The sequence below is a fragment of the Neodiprion pinetum genome, chromosome 7 (assembly GCF_021155775.2).
Source record: "Neodiprion pinetum isolate iyNeoPine1 chromosome 7, iyNeoPine1.2, whole genome shotgun sequence".
In the NCBI taxonomy this organism is placed as follows: Eukaryota; Metazoa; Arthropoda; class Insecta; order Hymenoptera; family Diprionidae; genus Neodiprion; species Neodiprion pinetum.
Window position 1 is genome coordinate 19,116,045 of NC_060238.1, and position 22,444 is coordinate 19,138,488.

General features: G+C 38.5%; 1 protein-coding gene across 2 annotated transcripts in view; it reads left to right on the forward strand.

Annotated features, from left to right (window-relative positions):
- Window positions 1–22,444, forward strand: part of LOC124223139 (defective proboscis extension response 1) — a 377,291-nt gene that overhangs the window by 156,267 nt on the left and 198,580 nt on the right. The gene's annotated exons all lie outside the window — the stretch shown is intronic.

A 22,444-nucleotide genomic window follows, 5' to 3' on the forward strand; every position in this document is an offset into this window, starting at 1 on the left:
TACCTTTTGTTTTACCGCATACCGAGGAAAAATTGTTTCAACCCAATTCAATTAACCCTTACATGCGATTCACTTGAAATTTTGCATACACGGGCTTGTCCGGGGTCGCTGATCACGAATCTGAACTAGGAATTCGTAAATTCAAAATGGTGGATCCAATATGGCGGACAAACAAACAACAAGAGGACAAAGTTTTCGGTGTGTATTAAGTTTGTGTAGAAATTAGCACTTGGATCTTTACGGTAGATTAACAGAAAATGGTTTTTTTCGTAAAAACTGTAGACCTTCAACCATTTGTTTACATCTGCCATTTTTGCAATACATAAATAAATAAGTTTCACGTTTTTACTTAAACTTGGAAATATTCCAGCGACCACGTGGAACGAAAAAACTTGGCAGTTGTTACCAAAAAAGTAGTTTAACAAAGAAAAAGGTGAAACGCCGAGACTCCCAGCATGAATTAAAGGGTCCATCAACCCAAGGAAGTTTTCTCCGACAATACACTTGCCTGAAAATTGTGTTTTTACATCAAACTGTACACCCGATTCATTCTCAAATTGTCCGTACAAAATTCAATCGTACTTGTCGACACGTTATGGTTAAAATCCTCAATAATGACGTTCGCAGGACCATATATATCGGATTCTGGGATCCTTGTCAGCCCAGCAGCGTCGTTATTCACCCAGAGTCGTGTGTTCTGACCTCCTTGTTTCCTCCGTAGGTCTTTCCCCCGGTCTGTGACGTGAAATTCATGCATTCATTTCCTTATATATGCAACGCATTCCTGGGATTATCATGTTCCCGGCACTCCACGAGCCGCTGCATCCTGCGGGGCTGCAGCCGCCAACGACAACTATTTCCTTGGAGCATACCATGCCAGAGGTGCACATAGCATGGACCTTTAAGTCGGGCAGGGTTGGGTTGCCGGAAGCGAAGCTGGACCTGAATATACGGCATTATTCATTTATACGATGACCCAAATATAACTCAAGACACGAAGTACTACTGCCGCTTTGTCAGGCTCTCTTTGTTTCTTTGCAGTTGCATTCGGTGGCCAATGTCGCTTCTGGCTTTCTTCACAGGATCCTTATAGACTTCAAGGATCGTCGTATAAAAGACAGAGGAACGAACGGTGTGAATATTCTTTTCATTGTCGTTCCTCTCTATCTTCATTTCTGCATTGGGATCGCTTTTTTTTTAAACGTTTTTTCGCGTATTTTTCATGACAAAGGAATGAATCAAAATTTCTCATCGTTTTCGCATTACATTTATCGACATTTAAACAAAATTTGTACACATTTTGGAGAAGAACATAGTGAGTGTGAACTATTGTTTACCGCCCGATAGGAGTGTGTGTAAAAAAAAGTGTAAAAATGATATTTTAAAATTGAATAATTTCGAACCCAAAAAATTACGATTTGCCTTTATTAGAATTAGAAACTTGGTTCATGTCGTGATAAAATGGCGGTGACAACCAGGCTCCGACGTCAGGAGGACATTTTCCAATGAAGAAATGAAAATCTTGTAATGAAATTAAAAACTAATCGGTTTGACAGTCTGGATGAAAAGTTAGGGAAAGAGAAACACCTATTCGAATAACTTGAGCTCAAAATCAACGATTTGAGAAAAGAGATTATGATTAACTACAAAACTCTTTTCAGACCATCAAGTGTAAGATTGAATTCCCTAACAAGTGTCATCTTTTCTTTTAAAATTGAATTTTGGTAATCATTAAAACAAATTTCTAATATAAAGCAACGAAAAAACATCTGGAACCTTCCACAAGCCATTTATTAACAATTCTTCTTCAATTCAATTCCCAAAATAGCTGTGCCTGAGCTCCTTGACTGAGAGTTATACTAATCACTTTCGAAATTATTTCCACGTTTATCAATCAGTCTTTGGGGATCAGCAGCTGATGTCTCTTCCAAGTTTCAACCCTTGTCGATCCGTTACAATTGTTTCCAACTTTCGGGTGCGAGAACATAAATAATTAATATAAGGACAAAACCGGTCTCCAGAATAATATTTAGTTTATACGTAACGCGAACTTCTTATCGCATAGAAGACAGCGTCAGGTGTTCGCGTCTCTGATCATGAAAGAAATCTGCACACAACGATATTCATGTTTCATTATAGAAATGTTATGTATAACCTATACCGTTGCAAACCAGGGCAGTGTTTTTCTTTCTCTCTCTCTTTCTGGAACAATTTTATCTAAAAGATTTTAAGCTCAAATCTAAACGATGTCTTAAACTACATGAGACTTTTTCCCGTTTGAACAAAATGTACGAGACATATTAATTCTGGTTTCTTAAGGTGTTTACATGGGTCTTGAAGGCCGCAAGAAAACTCAATTTCTCTAATTTTTTTTAAACGTAACATATAGAAGTACTTTATTCTAACTTTGAGCATATAAAATAACGGTATTGGTAAAATATTTTATAAAATTTACATACACAAATTTTGAGCATTCAGCCTCTGAGAATTGGTTTTCGAATATCCTTAGAAAAAAGTATCGTTGCAATGGTGAAGATAACTCGTGATAGCTTTATCTGAAATCAAATAGTCAAATATTTTCTGTTAGTAGGCGAGAATAGCTCGTGATTGAAGGAAGGATTTTTGTTCCTCTTTAATCACGATTTAATTTAAAAGACAATACGTGGTCTAGTTTTACCGAAAATCGTAAAAAAAAATTTAATTAAAATTTTTAAAAAATCCGTATGATTTTGGGTTCATGGCTTCTAAGAAGAGATTTTCTTAACTTGGAAATGAGTAGATTTTGAATCTGATTGATCAAGTAGTTTTCGACTGATTTCAATAACAAAAGTGAAAAAATAAATGCAAGTGACGATATTTCGAGAATTGATCGACGGATATCTACGATTCTGGTCTCAATCGATGCCGTTCTTCTTGACTTCGATCTGATGAAATTTTTGATTCGATCACTCCGTCAGTTTCCTAATTATTTGAATAATGGTATCAAAAAAAAAAAAACAAAAGATATTATTTGTCAATCTTACAGGAGGTCAAAAAGAGCGGGAAGTTCAAATTACATGTTTTTTCGACACGCTGTTTATTTGGCACAAAGTCTTTTCAGCCTTGTGTTAAAAATCCGAAACCTCGAAAGAATATTTTTCACGGTAAAAACTAACGTTCAGACCTTGGTTCTGCGGCAAATGGCGAAAGGAAAACAAAAAAAAAAAACTTTCCGCAACATGAAACAGTAGTCCATTATACCTATATAGTAGACGAAGGCGCCGCGCGTCGGGACGCGTTAAACGAGCCCTTATCCCCTGGCTAATGTAATTCGCGGGAAATAAATCTGTCTTCCTGAGACAGGGTGAGCCGCCAGTGGAGGACGGACATGACCGCACCGGCTACCAAGTAGTACGTGCCAGTTGTAGGTACCTACCCAGAAAGACCGTCATGCCGAACCTCCGTACGGATGGGACACCTCGACTAGAGTACTAGACACCAACACGAGTCTGCCTTAATGCCGGACGGATGGGTACTTGGAAGCCTTTCGCGTCCTTCCTCTCTGCAGCCCCCAACTACTCTTGCCCCGAAACCCTCCGTTTACGTAACATATTCTATGTAACAACGCTCTTCTGGACTGAAATTTAACGTGGGATGCTCGACGCTCCACCTCAAAATTTTTCATATCCTAGCCTTATCATAGTTGATCGTTAATTCTGACTTCAGATTCGTGATCAGAGACCCCGAAAACACCGGGGTAACAAGTTTCGGCCGGAAGCATCGAATTTTAATGGTTTTTTTCGATTTTACATTCGCCATATTCGATCCGCCATCTTGGATTTAGAAATGGCCAAATTTCGGCTTCAGATTCGCGATCTGTGACCCCAAAAACCGGCGAGTAACAAGTTTCGGCTAGAATGATCGAATGTTAATACTCTTTTTTCGATTTTACGTCCACCATACTGGATCATCTTGGATTTAGAAAATATCAAATTCCGACTTCAGATTCGTGATCAGAGACCCCGAAAACACCGGGGTAACAAGTTTCGGCCGGAAGCATCGAGTTTTAATGGTTTTCTTTCGATTTTAAATCCGCCATATTCGATCCGCCATCTTGGATTTAGAAATGGCCAAATTTCGGCTTCAGATTCGCGATCTGTGACCCCAAAAACCGGCGAGTAACAAGTTTCGGCTAGAATGATCGAATGTTAATACTCTTTTTTCGATTTTACGTCCACCATACTGGATCATCTTGGATTTAGAAAATATCAAATTCCGACTTCGGATTCGTGATCAGAGACCCCGAAAACACCGGGGTAACAAGTTTCGGCCGGAAGCATCGAGTTTTAATGGTTTTTTTTCGATTTTAAATCCGCCATATTCGATCCGCCATCTTGGATTTAGAAATGGCCAAATTTCGGCTTCAGATTCGCGATCTGTGACCCCAAAAACCGGCGAGTAACAAGTTTCGGCTAGAATGATCGAATGTTAATACTCTTTTTTCGATTTTACGTCCACCATACTGGATCATCTTGGATTTAGAAAATATCAAATTCTGACTTCGGATTCGTGATCAGAGACCCCGAAAACACCGGGGTAACAAGTTTCGGCCGGAAGCATCGAGTTTTAATGGTTTTTTTTCGATTTTAAATCCGCCATATTCGATCCGCCATCTTGGATTTAGAAATGGCCAAATTTCGGCTTCAGATTCGCGATCGGTGACCCCAAAAACCGGCGAGTAACAAGTTTCGGCTAGAATGATCGAATGTTAATAATCTTTTTTCGATTTTACGTCCACCATACTGGATCATCTTGGATTTAGAAAATATCAAATTCTGACTTCGGATTCGTGATCGGTGACCCTAAAAACTCCTGAGTAACAAAATTCAGGCCAATATATCGAGTGGAAGAATGTGTGACTGAAAGGGTTAAACCGTGAAAATGTAGTCAATGAGAGTTTCGGATTTCTACTTGTTTTTCATCTTCTTCTTCTTTCCGTTTGATGGATTGACTTTGTGACGATGTATGTATTTGGATAGACGATGGTAAGAACCGAAGTTCGGATGGATTAGCGGATCAGCGGATCAGCGGATCAGCAAATTAGTAGGCCTACGACTTTAGAAGGAGAGAGTTGTGTATGGAGGTGTCAGTAAATAATAAAGTGTGTGAAATTAACCCAAATCCTGATCAGGTAACAAATTAAATAAATAACGACGAACTGAAACAATAAAGAAAGTCACACCGTTCTAAAATTATAAACACGACACATCAAACACTCTCCCTTCAAATTCTTCGAACAATTGTTCCGCTCGATTTTATCTATATACACTTTTACCGTCCGCTTTTATGTTATTGTTACTATTTTCTTTTATTCCTACTCGACTATTGTCTCTCATATCTTTCAACTTATACACCTGTGCCGTCCACTTATATTTTTTAAACTATCAAACCAAGTTTGTTGGGTTGCGACGTGCAGGGACTATAAATTTGGAATTATGTACTATTGAATTATAATTGACTTATGATCAATAAGAAAAATAATTGCAACTTTGAAAGATATTTTCGTCGAACTATAAAGAGCGAAATACGATTTACACGAAGTCTCCCGGGAATTTGTCGGAATTAATGTTCTCTCAGCGACAGGTTGAAATAAGAATCGGTCATGATTTCAATTTGCTGCTAAAACGAGTAAGTTTTACTGTATGATTTGCAACGATATCTATTCAGCGGTTGATATATTTTGCGCAGCTGGATTTCTAACTTGTGAAATGGAAAGATTTGTTTTCTTTTTACCTCTCAATTGCTTTGATACGAAATTCAATTTCGTGCTTTGCAGGACTTTTATTGGATTTTATCGGTCTTCGTAAGATTTGAACATACTTTGCAAGCTCTCACGATACTTCATACCATAAACTTTTACAGAGATTCGTGGGGCTTCGATAAAATTTCTTGTACTGAAAAATGTGTAATTTTTTTTTTTTTTAGATTGTACTTGTTACGAAATTCTGATGAAATCGGTATCGTTGAAACAAATGTATAAATATTGATAGAATTACAAAGAAGTGCGGTAAAAGGTACTATTTAGTGTAATTATAGCAGTCAGTACGACATTTGACTGATCACTGCTATCTGTTGAATCTGTTCGCTTGGTTTATTACATTTTCTCGCTTAAATAAGGCCTTCACACAAATTTATCGTAACAGCATCATAAAATTATTGATTCACAAGAAAATATCGTTCTAACGACCATAATCGGAAAGATCGAGTAGTAAAGCGTAACAGATTTTCTGGTTGTAATTTCAAACCTCATTTTCACTTCAAATACATAAAAAAAAATATTTTTCAGTCGTGGTGAACAGTGAAAATAGTTAATCACCTCGTAATAACTGTATAGAAATATTTGGAAACCAGTGTGAAAAGTACCTTTAAGATTAATTAATATTCTTCCAAGTTTTTACACGTTGCCTGAAGAGTAAAAAAATCTTCATTTTACACGCAATAAAAAAACATTTTCCCAAACTACGTTAAAAATTACGTTGATTATTGTCAACGCAGGGCATGCTCACGTGTAATAAATACACGTCTCTATGATACAGTAATCTAGCCTCTAAATTGGATAGAAATTTGCTGATTCTCCGGAAAGACGATCGTCGAGTCTTGAGAACGCGAAAAAGGTAGAAATGAGGAAATAAAAATAAGGTGAGAGGAAAAAAAAAAAGTATAGAGAACGAAAAGGAAGAAAATAATGCTTGTTCATTTCAAGAGAGATCGAGCGGAAGAAGCGGACGGTAATTAGTCGGACGAAACGAGGAGCTTAGAGTTCTCACTCCCTCCCTCTCTCTCTCTCTCTCTCTCAAACAAGAACCCAGGTGTAATTGGAGAACGCGCGTTGAATCGGAGGTTATCAGTTGTCGGCTGATTCCGTTGGCGTTTCTTCTTCTCCTTCTTCTTCATCTTTCTTGCCTCCATACTTCATACCTAGGACTGTCAGTATCCGAGTATCCTGCACCCATTTCCCGCTCAATCTTTTGAGCCTTGATAGAAAAAAGGTTATAGATCGAATATTACGGAGAGTTCTCGTGTTCATTTTTATTTTATTTATTTATTTGTTTTTTTTTTTTTTTTGGTCACATCCTTTCGCCAAGAATAAAGAAGAAAGATTTCGTTGATCGAGACACGGAAAAAATCGTGCGAATAATGCAAGTTTCGTAGCGTTGTGAAAAATGTTGACGTCGTCGGTCCGTTTGTTTGTTCGGGTTGAAGAAAAAAATTTCGTACGCAACTTTGCGCGGATTCGTCCCTTCGTTAATGAGTTCATGCGCTTATGATAACGAACTGCTTTTATAACGCGAACGAAAGAAGAAGAAGCGAAGGAAAGGAAAAAAAAAAAAAGAAGAAGAAAATAAAGAAAGCAGGAAAGAGAGAAAGAAAGAAAGAAAGGGAAAAGGAAAAAAAAAACAAAAAAAAAAAACGAAACTTTGCAGGAAGAGAGATAAGGTTAAACATTTCATAAATATGGATTAAAATATACAAGATAATATACAAGAAAGTTCGGTTGCGTGGTTGACTTTTATATTAAAGAAAAACCGTGCTGACAGGCTGGTTTTATTAAGTAATCCAAGCTAAAAGTGCGTCCGAAGAATAAATAAATTTCGCAAAAGGAAAAGAAAAAATCATCATTACGCGGTAGCGGGATCCTACCTACGACAAAAACGAGCCGCGGTGTTGCGAGTAACAAATAAAAAAAAAAAAAAGAAAGAGAAAAAGAAAAAAAAAACCGAGGTTAAAAAAAATTTACGTCGTTATACCCGGCTTACGGTTATACCTAATCCTCCCCCCTCCCTCCCTTTCCCTCTCGCGCCCCACGGAAATCCACAGCGTCAATTTTTTTCTCATAACATCAACTTAAAACGTCGTCATATAAACTTCGTATTTCATGTAATGTATACACATAAAGCTTCAAGGATTATGTATATTCATCTCACCCTTTTTCTGTACGTACATTGTACTTATACGTGGTCACGCGTAATGTATACTTTTGTAATTATTCTCTCGTCACAGTGATGATTAAATAGAAAATACACAAGGTTGAAATGATTTTTGAATAAAATGTGTATGAAATAAAAACAAACGATATGGCGGATTAATGGTAAGAACGGAATTACCAACGAACAAATAATTAATTTTTTTAATCGCCGGGAATTGATTTTTCATAAGGGATCTATCTATTCGTTTACCGTTTACTTGTTTACAACAATATCATGCGTATCTTTACATCTTATACTTTGAGTTAGAATTTCTTAGAATGTATAGTTGTTGGAAAAAATCGTATTAAACTTAAATTTTTCGATAACAGTAGGAACATTTCGGTTCTAACATTGCGTTGTGAGAATTTTTTTTTACGTCAAGGGGATGTTGATTTTTTCGCATCTCCGCACGCGGCGTAAACCGACGAATTGTAATAATTTCGGTCGATTTGAAACGACTTGAATCTATACGAAACGGCATAAATTGACTCAATTACCAATCGCGAGTGTTTCAGTCTATCGAACAGTTGTTTTTAAGTTAAATAACGAAGATTGAACGCGAAGCTGCGGAAGAAGCATCGTTGGTAATTGGTTTGTCCTTTGGGGGTGAGTCGATGAAGTGAAAAGCGATAAAGCACGGTAGGAATCAGGAATCCAGTGGCATAAATTGATCCATCAAGGGCGCGATGATCGGACGAGGCTCCCCTTTTCGCTCCGTCCAACTCCGAGCACGGGCGTTGAAACGGGGTAGTTTTCTCGGGTGTTCGAGGAGGTGAATAAGAGACACAAGGGAAGGACGGTGGGCAACTTGGCGAATTCTATTCAGCAGGTAGGAAAATGCCCTGGACGAGAATCGCTGTAACAGTGTCGACGGGATTCCGCAGTCAGCAATTTCAACCCCTTCTAAACCTCCCTCCCCCCCCCACTGACTGTGACACCCTAGCGCTCTTCATCCCTGGCTGCGCACACTTGAGCATGGAAGCGGAGAGAAAGAAGAGGGCAGTTTGCACCGGAGAAACGTCACGCAGACGGATGATTCGTCGGAAGTGTTCGTCGAGTTCTACAGGTGCGCAAAACTGGGGTGGAAGTCGTTCCCCGGAGGGTTGCGAGGGTCTCGCTTTAAAATCTCTGAACTTTGATCTCTCGGTTTTTTTTTTACAAATTGTTTTATACGTTCACGTCTGTAGGAAGGTTCGATTGTTTCCGAAATATGTGTATAGGTATGTTGTAAGGGAGCCTCGTCAACCCCGCGTATGTCCTTGGATCCTGCCGAATGGTTTCTCGTTCTGCTTAGTCAGGCTGATTGGGAGATATGAGTTTGTCAATTGAGTCGAGGGGCGGGATTGCTTCGTTTCGAAATCTGCGAGAAGGGCGCGAAAGCGTTTTTTCACGTCTTGATTAATTCTCTTTGTACTCTAAAACTCCGGAAAGAAATTGTTCGATCGAATATTTATCTGAATCTGACCGGATCTCGTCAAGTTATATCTTTGATCGGTCATTTCAAACTTCATTTAACCGGATATTGCGTAGTTTGTGATTATTTTCAGCGAGGTTCGTGTTATAAGACTTGACTAATTTGAACATGGAACGTTATCTGATTTTGACGTAATCTTACGTGTATGTGAAGATCCAATATATCTACACAAATATGACTTACTTGTGAATGGTGGACGTCAATTTCCAGATCCCGATTCAAATCAGCTAAAACTTGATATTATTTCTGACTTGATCTGATTAAGTGTATGATTAAAGTTGTGTTTGAATTTGAGTACGAAATTAAGACTTGAAAAAATGAAATTTTTCGTTCTTTGGCTGTACTAATAACTACTAATCCTAACCAAGTATGATTCAAATCATAGGATTTGACGTTTTATCTTACAAAATCTTATTATATACAGTCCAATGTGACACTATATTTGGTTATGCAATACGATCAACTCTGACATATTTATTCAGATCTAACCGACAACTAGCTGTTAAGATCTGATATATTTTTCACTAAATTTAATCATATACCATTAAATGTGACACCGTGATATTTGCACTTTGCTTTTACATTCAGATTTAGCATTAAGTTCACTAAAATCTGAATACGCGCAGTCAGATCTGACATTACGCGTGCATATCTGCGTCCAGATCTGGTTGCATATTATTAAATCTGACAGTATGTTCATCGAAATCTGAATACATATGATCAGATATCATCTTACGAGTACATAATTGAATTGAAAATTGGTCATATATTGCTGGATTTGACAATATATTCGTAGAAATCTTGTTACATGTATTCAGATCTAGCATTATGTTTATCGAAACCTGTTTACGTAAACTCATATTTGATATTACGTGCACATGTCTGCATTGAAATCCGATCACATATTTTCAGATCTGACATGATATTCATTGTAATCTGGTGACATACTGCACATACACATTGGGGTGGTCCTTATTTGGAGGTTGGTAAGATTTTCATTGGGACGCCCCCAGATCTGTTCCAAATCATTATAAAAGAATCTGTGTAAAGTTTCAAACCTCTACGTCAACTGGAACACGTGCCGCTAAAGTCTGAAAGTTTCAAATGTAAAATACATGTAGTGTTTATAACAAGTTATTTCGTTTTGTACGAATTTGGTATATATTAAGAGACCGATTTAAAACTTGGCAGAGTTGTTGCTTATAATAATAGAAACAAACCGTGAAAGTTTTAAAATTTTACCATCATTTTATAATGTATTTCTTTGTATGTTTTTCTATCATTATAAGCAGCAGCTCGGTCAAATTTCAAATCGGTCACTCAGCTTATACTAAAATCATACAAAATGAAATAACTGGTTATAAGAACTACATATAGTTTACATTTAAAACTTTCAGATCTTAGCGGCACGTGTTCCAATTGACACAGAGGCTTGAAACCTTACACAGATTTTTGTGAACAATGACACAATGAAAATTTGTCTGGCCCCCAAATAAGGACCACCCTAACAGATATATCCAACCTATGTACGGTTGGATCTAAGCCCATATTCAGCTACTTTTACCATATCTGATATATCTTGAAACAAATAACTGCGTTGTACGTTTGTGTCACATTTTTTTACTATTCACACATCACGTAACATAAAATGATTACATTTGAATTTAATCCGATTACACGTTATTGTATCGAAGCATTATTTTTCGGAAAAGGATTACGGTTTGAGAGCCCACTTTGCAGGTTCGGGTGAATGATCGACGGGTCGTTTAAGGGCGTTTAGAAATGGGCGAGTGCTCGCTCGTTTGCTCGAATGGTTGAAAAATATATGCACCCCCATCCGGTTTAACGGTTGTAGAAATTTCCATGCGGTAAAGCCGCGCCGCGACAAGCTTGTACCTTATACCAAGTAAAAAATAACCTCGGTCAGCGCAGCGGCGTGTTTCCAGCGTCGTCGAAACGCCCATATTTCGCCACTTCGACCCTCTATTCTCGCCCCCATTCCCCCCGCCTGGTGTCATCCATCTTCTCGCTTCTCCTTCGCTCCTTTGGTGGCTCCCTTACAGCAGCGTCGCACTGTTTCAGGTAATCCCTGGAATATGTCAACAGCTTAAGGCACCCAACCGCAGCGAGGCGAAAAAATGGGACTGCGAATTCTATTTGGTAGACACTTTTTTTCCGCCCTCCTTCTCTTTTCTACGTGTTACACCCTCCCGGGTGGGAATTTTCGCATTGCGGCAGTGGTTCAATTTTTACTTGGAAATTTTTTAACACCATGTATCGTGAAAATGCGAAGACCGAAACCTTGTTGCTGTTTTTTTTTTTCTGTCGTATGGGATTTTCTATTCAAGAGGTTTTCTCAACCCGCTAATGCTGAAGGTTTTTTTCTTGACTGTTTGCACGTTCCATTATCGTGTGGATCCCGAACCTATGAATTTTTAAAATCGACCTTGTCTTCTTTCCCGCCTTATTTACACATCAATTTCTTCTTTTCCTTGAGTGCTTCTTGTCAGAAGGTCCTCTGTGAGTTCCGACAATCCTCAAACTGTGAAAACTCTTACTATATAGGATCCTTGGCAATGATTTTATATACTTTTTATGCTCACAATTTTTATTCGTCAAGGATTGTTTGAATTCCGGCAAGAATAAATTCGAATTCTAATTTATTCAAATCGTCGGTATAAACCAGTTTTTTATCGTATCGTACCATTGCTTGGAGCTGAATTTCGGATGCATGGACAAGAAGGTGCTCGAAAAGATAATGACGAAAGCTCCTCCAACTTTCTTTATCATCAAAGTTCTTTCTGCAATTCACCGTATTTCATGCAAATAACCGGTGAATCAGTTCGAGTCGTTGGTAATTTCTGAGAATATCTGATTCCGCAAAGAGCCTGGGGCGAGTTGTTAATTGAATATACAAAAGCGGGAAAAATTTAAAACGGAACGTTTGCTGATTCGGGTGTTAATAATGTAATCAGAGGATTCATTCGTTTTACATAGGATAGAGAAAGAGAGATCGTGGAAGGGGAGGAAGTGTGAGTTTATAATATATTTTGTCATTCCCTGAGTTATTCAGCTTTACATTTAGTTGTGCGACTGAAATTGGCGATCTCTTCCTATTCACAGAGATATGTGCATGCCCAATGTACATAGAATCTCATTCGTTCCGTGAAAAAAGTTTTGTCCTTTCATCGGGACGAACATCGACCGTCGTCATTCAAAGAGAAAGTTTTTCCGCCCTCCGAGGACTGCCGTTACCGAGGCTGACAAACAAGGTGATAAATCCATCATAAAATCATCCGCTTCGTTCAGCTTCGAAAAAGTACTTTCCCCAAAGTTTCGGAGTGGCGAAATAATGTATAGAGATTTGATCGTTTCCCAAAACTCAGAGGGCATTTCCACTAAACTGTACCAAATGAATTTCAAACTCATTCTGCACCCTCGGTGGTCAACTTCCGTTATTGTTTTTGTCCCGGTCGAAAGTTTAATTTCCCCCAACTTCGAGCGGCGTTATGGTGTTGGATTCGGCGAAGGCCTTGAAAATGAATCGTGGGGGGATGTTTTATGCCCCTTGGTAGTAATCTATGTTTGTGAAAACGTGTTTGTCATATTTTTTCTTCGTTAATTACGAGCTTCAGGAACAAATTTCTCATTCGAATGAAACTTTTCAGGTGACGTGACCAAATTAAGCTAAAGGTTTGGTAGGCTTGGATTACATTCAACCATTACTTACGCATCATAGATCGATCACACGTGTGCTATGCTGTGTGTGAAACGTTAATGAATACTCTAGCAGCAGAACTTGAGAATTTAGCGAGCATAATGTGTTTGACCCGAGACGCCCCATGGTCCATTCTATGAAAGGACGAAGTGAGGGAAGGAGGGAAACCGCTGAAAAAGGACTCCGGTCCAATTCATCTACACCTTCAGTTCCAGGTAACGCCATAACTGAAGTGACAATGAAATTCTCCGCGTACTACTTGATGTAGGAGCAACGGACTGAACTCCGTTCATAGCTGAAATCGTCCCAACGCATACGTGGAAGTGTGCAATGCACCGAGTTACGAGAAGACATAAAACCAGTTAGAGAATTGTTCCAGCTATATTATTTGGACCAATAACGGTGAACACGAATGAAACAACATTGCTACTACGTTATAGAAATTAATTTGACCAAATACGAACGGAACAAATTAAGGTTCCAACGATTTGAGCAAATGTCTTAGGATTGGACGGTTTGAGGTGATCGAAATGTCATACTTCATTTTGATCAGAATCTAATGTTTTTTGGCTTAGTCCACTCGTTGATCAGATGTCCAGAAATCTTGAATTAGAGTGAGCTAACTGAGCTAACTGAGCGTTGGAACATTCGTCTTCAGGATGAAAAATACCAAAGTTCATGCATTCGAAACTTTCCGATTATAGAACCGTTTCTCATATTGTTGATATCTCAACTTTTGTTACTCAAATTTATTTGCAACACATAGTAGTATGCTGTTTCATTCGCGATCACCATCAATGGCGTAAATAAGATTGCTAGAAAAGTTCATTATTGCGCGATTTCAGAATGACTTTCAAGGAGTTTCTTACTTTTCAAAATTTATGAGTATGTTTTGTTTATAATAGTTTAGTAAATTTCAGATAATCCTAAAGACGTGAAGTAACGATTCTTCCTAAGCATGCATCGTTACTGTAGCGTTACTAACTTCATCCTTATCCTTTTTTCTCTTTTCTTAACTTTTAACTCAGATCGTTTAACCGATTCACGATAGACGTCGATATCACCCCAATCGTGCAGGCAACTGAAAAAGTGCTAAAAATCGAGGTGTATTTTCCAACGTAACCTGCTGAGTGTCTGAAATCGGATGATGACACTAAATTTAGATAATCAAAAAGGTGAATTAGTAGGTTAAAATTTTGTCTGAACGACGGACGATTGAAAAGTATTGAGGCGAATTGACCTTTATAGTTACAAATTCATGATACCGAATATTATCTGAAATTTTGTAGCGATGACCCATCATGGTAAGTTAGTATTGTTCCAGACTAGGGGGTTGCAGGGGAAGGAGACTCGGCCCTACTTCCATCCTCTTTGCCTCCATCCTCCACTTGTGGGTTGGTGGGAATAGGTTCATCATGGTGGGAGTTGGTCATCTGCTGATCGCCGCGTACTGAGTGAGGTGTTTTTGTAACCAGACTTGTATTTATAGCCTCTTAAGGTGCCGTCTGCCCATTTTAGCGGTACCTCTTGAATTCATGGCCCTAGTAACCTATTTTTTGATGCGTGGGGATCATAGTTTTCTAAGTTTTAGGCTCCACTGGTTCACTATTTTAGATGCAATAACAATGCAAACTACATTTTTAACCAGTGTCGTTCCGCCCTTTTCCGCCGGTCGTCTTTCCTCGCAATCCCCCTACTCTCAAACAATATTAACTAGGATACTGGTATTTCTGACTTTGGATGAGGGACCGTTTTCAACATGGTTGTAATACAAGGCTGGTTCTGGATACAGATTCCTACTACTAACAAACTTACCGACATCTTACACAGATTTAAACCTTTCTCTGCGATGACGTCACTGCGTTCAACCCCTGTTGTACCCACCCGAGGATCAAAATCGTGCAGCCTTACGAGCAATTTGATATATCCAAGGTTAGAATCGCGCTGTCTTACCAACAATTTTATCAACTGAAGTTCAAAATCGCGCTGCTTTACCAACAATCTCGCTGTCATTCCCTCTACCAACGGTCAAGGTACAGCGGAAAAGGGTTTGAGTCTTGGTAGGATGTCGGTAAGTGCGTCGGTAGCAGGAATCTGTATTCGGAATCGGGTTTGTATTACTACTCACCACGAACAACAAAAATCGATCAGAAGAAACTCGCGGAGAATTGGTCAAGAAGATTTCAAGTAGCGGAAGGATGTTGAATCAAGGTTTCGAACTTCGTCGATGTCGCGGGGTGTACAATGTCTGATCATTTCGAACAGTGACGCGTTCCGGGCAAACAAACGACGCTGACTAGGAGCATTCAGTTAATTCTTGGAGCGTATCCTAATTGAAATTTACCCTTTGACGTAGCGCCGAGGCTTTATCCGAACGAGTAAGGCACACATGCTCCACCATACGTGTTTGCGTGTGCATGTATGTATGTGTATCAAACATTCTGGGTCAAATGTCGGTTTACTTTCGTTTTGTACGCGCCACGTGACACCGGAGGCACATGCCTCGGTGCTTCGGCTACGTATCGAGGAGTTTTAGGAGATGAAGGGAGAAACAGACCATATCATGACAAAGAGCGATTTCAGAGACCTTGTATATACATAGTCGACGGTGAAGGACAAAGCAAAATGCGGGATGATTCTGAGTACTCTGAAACCAAGGTACAAATACATTCGAGCATTCTTGTTGCTGGAGGCGAGGATAGAATTATATTCATGAATACCGGGAACGGGCTCTGTTCTTCGGGTATATTTACCTGCAAGGACTTTATTCGAACTTCGTTACCGATCAAAACTGATCTACTAAAAACAGAAGAGGCGAAAGTGTAAGCAACTGATTACTGATGATTTCTTTCATTGGCATCATTAAACATCTTCTCTGTAGCAGACATGCAATTTCTATACGAGTACGGGGATTTTCTTGTGTTCAATTTCTTGAAGCCGAGTTATAACGTACAAAATAACGATACGTGATTTTTAATTTTCTTCGAAACCTAGTAGATGGAAAACTTTTCCTCATACTGATTCTACACTCGAGCGGAAATTGGCTGACAAATTGGACCGACGGCGTTCCCTCGACCTTCGGGTAATCAATTGGCTTTGCTGTAGATGAATGAAAAATGTAGCGTTTGACGTCTGTACAGAAAAATTCGATAATGAAATTTTTAAACGGTTGGACTTTATAGCCCTCGAGAAAAAAAAACTGATATTTGTATCCCATACGAATTAGTTTCCGCGTCATATTCGACATTGGCTTGGTTAAAGGAAGGCACTATAAAAGTTTACGTAGAGTCACTTACAATCAAGTGGATTAGTAGTTTGGATTAAGGTGAAGTTACTTGAAGTGGGTAGTACAAGAAAAGCGAAAGTCGGTAGAACCCGACGGAAAGGAACTAATTGCAAGCAAAGGGATGTGAGATTAACAATGCAAAGTAGCTCGAATTCGCCGTCTCGTTTCTAAATATTTCAAGATTGACTTATTTTCCTTTTGAAGTTGAAAGTTGCTCCAACAAATTCTGAGCTTCCATTGGAAGCTGCGATTGCACAACAACACCGTGAAAGTTCTCTATAAGTGCCTGAATTCGAGCCTGTGTCACTCGCGAAGTTTCTGCTCCCACAAGTTTCTCTGGCTGCAGGTATAGCATTGCAGAGATGGGTGACTTTCATGTGTACCTTACGCCAATATAAGACCGCTGCGCAGAGGGATCCGGCTACTTTTCGCATTACTCCTAAGAATGTACCACACGTACAGTCCAGTCAAAGAGCTGTATAGACGGAAATATCGCCTAACAAAGTTTTGAAAGTGCAAATGAAATTCATCGGGTTGTGCTTAGTCGAAACAATATTCATTTGGAACCGAAATTTGATAAAAAAAAAAACCATAAATGTCAACTATAGTAGCATAATTATTGATGATTTTGAAGAGATCTCAGTAACTAAAGTATGTCTACAATGACAAACTTGCGTCGTTTGAATAATTCCAATGAACCAAGACTGATTTTGATCGCGGTGGAGTTCTCTGAAGAAACTTTCGAATCTAAAAAAGCACTACAAATATCCAAATATCAGACAAGTTGAACTCGACCACCTTCAGTTGCACGTTCGAACCTTCGTTGACACGGTGTCTCGTGTCTTTTCAACTCTTCGACGGACTGTACGTTTGATAAATCCTGAACGTACCTACCGACTCGATAGTCTGCAACCCAAGGTTACCCGATACTCAAACCCGGGTAGGTATGGGACTGTATCGACCGAGTTGGCTTGCCCGAAACTCCTACGAAGGGGTGAATTCTTGGGCAACTTCCGCGGCGCCGCGTCAGAGGCTTGGTAGAGCGGTAATAAAGTGAATCGTGGAATCGGGATAAACTTTGAACAACTGTATAAGGAAGCTCTGGCTACGGCTCCTCGACTCGCAACGCGGGGAAAATATCTTCGACCGAGATGGTTGGCTGACGAATCTCTGTGTGTGCGTGTGTGTGCGTGTGTGTGCAGCCAGCCGGTTCGTGTACCACTTCGCATCGCATCGCGTAGCGTTCGGGGTGGTGAAAATGGGGGATGAAGAGAGAAGGAGGCGCCTACTCGACGTATTACACGAAGTTCGCACACCCCGTCGCTTTCAGGCTTACCGGCATGAATTTACCCACCTCTTGAAAAGATAACGGACGAGGTTGGTGGGTTGGGGGAGGGGGGTGAAGGGAATCTCTTCATCATCAGCTCGACGTCTGCGCCACGCTCTGTGTTTGTGTGTCTGTACCTTATACCTTATATCCCAGGGTCTTCTTAACGCCAGTGATGACGGGCACGCGTTTCATCCCCTCGCGGATTTGAATCACGGCAGATATTCATCTCGAAATTACTGTCTGTGTATCGCAACTCTTGTCGTAACTCGACTTTACGCAGGAGTTACGAACGTTTTCAAGATTTTTTCTGGAGTCCACTGTGTGTAAAATTGTTAAACAATCGTCACGAGATTTGTTATGCTCTTCAAGATTGGTTTCACGATAAATCGTTTTTCTTTTCTTGTTTAACAATTTTTATCAACACTTTTAGAATTACGGATTTACAAGAATCGTGGTGTGAATTTTTCAAAAGTCGATCAAGGAAGGAAATACGATAAGGAAAATAGCACGAAAAATTAGTTTCACCTTCTACTTAATTTGAACATGTAGTTTGTTACAAAGTCAAAAATATTGGAAATTTGACTGGAATTCGTTAGTTGTCATTAAAATAAGCTGATCAAAATTTACAAAAATCCATACAAAATATTAAATTTTCAAAGTTTCACACATTAGAAGAAAATTTACCAAATTTTCGGTATCTTTATCGTAAGTCATATTTATATTTAATATAATATTTGAAAGAACTTCGTTACAGATTTGAATAGCGACTGATAAGTGATCGTTAACTCATACTTTCAATTCATCTGTTTTTTCACAAAAAACTATCAAGTTTTTAATCAGTAGCTTACGGATCTCCTCGACAGCGACTTGATTGATTCATATAATTAACTCGGAAATTTTTATACATAATTACACAATTAATTATAATTTTTATACATTGAACCGTTAATCCTATATAAAGGAAGTATAAAAGTGGACAACCGAAGCAGTTTCAACGATATTAAATTAAGTGGAAGATTAGTTCGTTAAACGGATGGTGGAAAAGATCGGAAAATTATAAGTCGAGTGGGCAAAAAAACGAATCGCTTGAAGTGGTATCCAGAACAATTTCAGCAGTTTATTTTTACTTTATACATATATATTTTTTTTTGTTCCTCTTTTTAGGAAATCCGCCACAGTTTAAAAGCAATCATTGGTTTTCATTCGACGAAATCGCCTAATTGAACAACATCCAGCGCGAAATTCGACACTTCAGGCTGCGCTTCGAATCGCGAAAAATTCGCTGTTCCGGCTGGTTGAGTCCGTTAGTAGGCGGCTGCACTTTAACGACCAGCAACTCTGCACCTCCTCTCTCTCTCTCTCTATCTCTCTCTCTCTCCCTCTATTTCTCTGCTATGAATATTGAAATTCTAATTATTCGTACTCCTGACACAGGCCTCACACACGGTACTCTATCTTGTTAGATATAATTTAAACTTTCTCAACTATAGGCGGTTTAATAACGAGAGTAATTCATCCGTATTAAATATTCATCCCTGAAACTACCGTCCACCACAATTCTCTATGCGACCATCGAACATTTCCGCCATATTTTGATCCCGCAGAGTTTCTCGTCGGTAGCTTGTTTCCATACCTTCGCTTAATTTTGCGCTATGCAATTTGTTTGACGATTCATCATGTCGAACAATTCTGTGAACAGTTATTTGAGACAATACTGGCCGATAAAATTTTATCAAATTTTTGACATGCTCCCAATATGTCCGGCGAATAGATTTTTCTCTTCATGAAACTGATTATTTCGCATCAATTAACCCAAATTTATTTATAAAAATGATTTTCAAACGCGGTGTTATTTCGACGTAATTGTTAATTTTTTAATTTTTTTCTTGGATATAGTTTCCTGGTCAGGCGCAACGCCGTTTTTTAACCGAAGATGAGAAAAACTGTTTGCCGAAACATAGGCGAACCTATGAATGAATCAACGAAAACTTATTTTGAGAAAATAAAAACGTTTTACGATTCGTTCGTGCGTTTAAAAAAGAAGCAATCGTTCGAAACGATTGAGGCATTTCCCCGCGGTAGATGAGAAAAAAGTAAATAAATAAATAAATTCGATTCCATATCGCCAAACATTTGGTTACCCGGTCGAAAAAATTATTCGCGGTAATTGGAAAGTTTTCATTTTCTTTTTTTCGCTGCCTTCAGATAAACGTTCAATCCTCTTTAATTAACAATTATTTTATTTTTCAGAGACATTGTGATAATGACAGAGCGTTTTTTTTCGTTAAATTTTTGATGATCTGGATGAGAATAAAGGACAATTTTATCTTTATCTATAAAGTAACGCTCATCGTGTCGTACAACAGCGATTGAGGCACGTCGATTGTCACATATGTATTCCGAGTCGACGATCGGTGGAGAGAAAGTTATACAAATTATACATCGCCGCGTTCCAGGTTGGGTTTGAAATCTCTCCGTTCGTTAGCCCGAAGGTTGAGTGGTTTACGGTTGAGTGGTCAATGAGCGAAATGGCATCTGAGCTTCGTGAGGATCCCTTAATAAGAAGCACCGGGTTCCTGAATTTACAATTGAATTAATTCAATGGGGCCCCGGTTCAGCTCCAGCTTTCCCTCTCGTCAAAAGGCGCGCATCTCGAAGCACCTGTTTCCCAGAATCTGCAACGTTGCGAATATTCGCTGAGCGAATACTCCTCCTTTGCATTCATACATGCTTACGTATAAAACGTATGACACATTGATATGACGGCAGGTTGTTTCACCCACTTGACAAAATTTTCGAATCTCAGGCCGAATGTCTTTTTATATCATTTTTTCTCCAACCATACAGACGAATCCAAGGTGAAAGGCATTTTAAAGATTATTAAATTGGCCAAGGTGATTCTGAAACATTATCATCAATATTGAAATCACGTCTCTTGTTATTTTTATTCAAATTAATTGAAAATTAAACAGTTAAAGACTGCAGCAGTCTGCAACGAGTAACCGCAACTAGACATTTCGAGAATCCGAGACATTGGTTTTACTTTCTAGAAAAATTCTTTCCTGTTCGTCGCGTGAATCAATCAATGGAAAGAGGAGAAGACGCGATTATTCTCTACATCTATTGTATGAAGAATTCCAGGCGACCGACCAACGTCGACAACAATTTTTTCACATTTTTTATCCAACTTATCAATTATCTGTAAACATTCAATTTGATTTTGAGAAGGACCTCTTTTAAAAGTTTCAAAAAAATTCTCAGCAACTTTATTTTTCATTTCAAACATTTCAATACCGGTTCCATGATGGGCAGATCTTGTAGAAAAATTTTTTTTCAGTATTTTCAATCTTCTTGGTCAACTGAAAATTTCCGAAATACTCCCAAAACTTCTATTTTTCACAAAAAATATTCCTAGACCGGTTTCATCGTGCTGTGATTTTTATTTATTTTTTTGTTACATTCAATTTCCTTTTTTTTTTCTAAACTTCGAAACGGTTCTAGAAATTGTCTCAGTGAAGAATAAAAGTTTCGAGATATTTAGTTGATCAAACAAGTCAAAACTGTTAAAAAAAAAAAAGATGGAACAAAAATTGATGCATCTTGGGTCTCGTCTTGGAATATTTTTAAAAGAAACTCAAGTTTTTAATAATTCTAAAAAAGATCCTTCACAAAACCACTCTCAATATTTACAAACAATCAACCAGTCGAATAAAAAATTTGACAAAAATTCCAGGTACTGTTTTAAAGTTCGGACAATCGTAGAAATTATTTTTAAACAAAATCAAAAATGTTCAGGGTCAGATTAAATGTCGATTGGGTTCGCATAAAATTCACCATACATCTATCACCAAAAGAATTTCCTCGTATGCCTTAATCAGCGCAAGTTATCTGTTCTCCAACGTTTGCTCGCCACTAGTATACAACTAATTGTAAGATAAAGAAGCAGGCGAGGGATGAAAAAAAAAACAAAAAAAAAAAAAACGTACACACCCAAAGAGTAAGAATCGTTTCCCCGTGGACACGTGATATCACGTCTGAAACTCAGCTCGGTTTATATACCTATGCGAAAGTCGTCGCGTGACTCGATCGTGACGGTGGTGAAATCCAATTACTACTTGAAATTGTGCTGGATTCTTTATTTGGATTTTTCTCTCTCTCTCTCTCTCTCTCTGTATATATCCTATAATATATATATATATATATATATATATATTTGATATACCTAACCGTGGATTCGAAGACGGGGTTTTCACCACGCCGTTACGCCCGATAGCGCAAGACAATAAAGAATTTATTAGTTTCCTATTCTAGCTTTATTTCTTCGAAATATCCCGCCCCCGTTCCTTCTTTCTATATCGAACTCGCCCTTCGGCCCAGCCGAAGGACGAGACGAACCGGAGAAGCCGATAAAGGTGTCGATTTTTAGACAGAGACCAAATATTTGTGTCATGGTGAAAAAAAAAAAAATAAAAAAAAGTTTTATGAAAATTTTTTCCATTCATTTGCAGTTTCGTTCGCCTAATGTTCTAAAATATCCCGTAACTTTCAAGTCTTGGTACAAAAATTCGGATTCTTCCGATTGTCTTTAAGACAAAAAGAGGTGCGAAATTCTCTACCAAATATTCCGTTT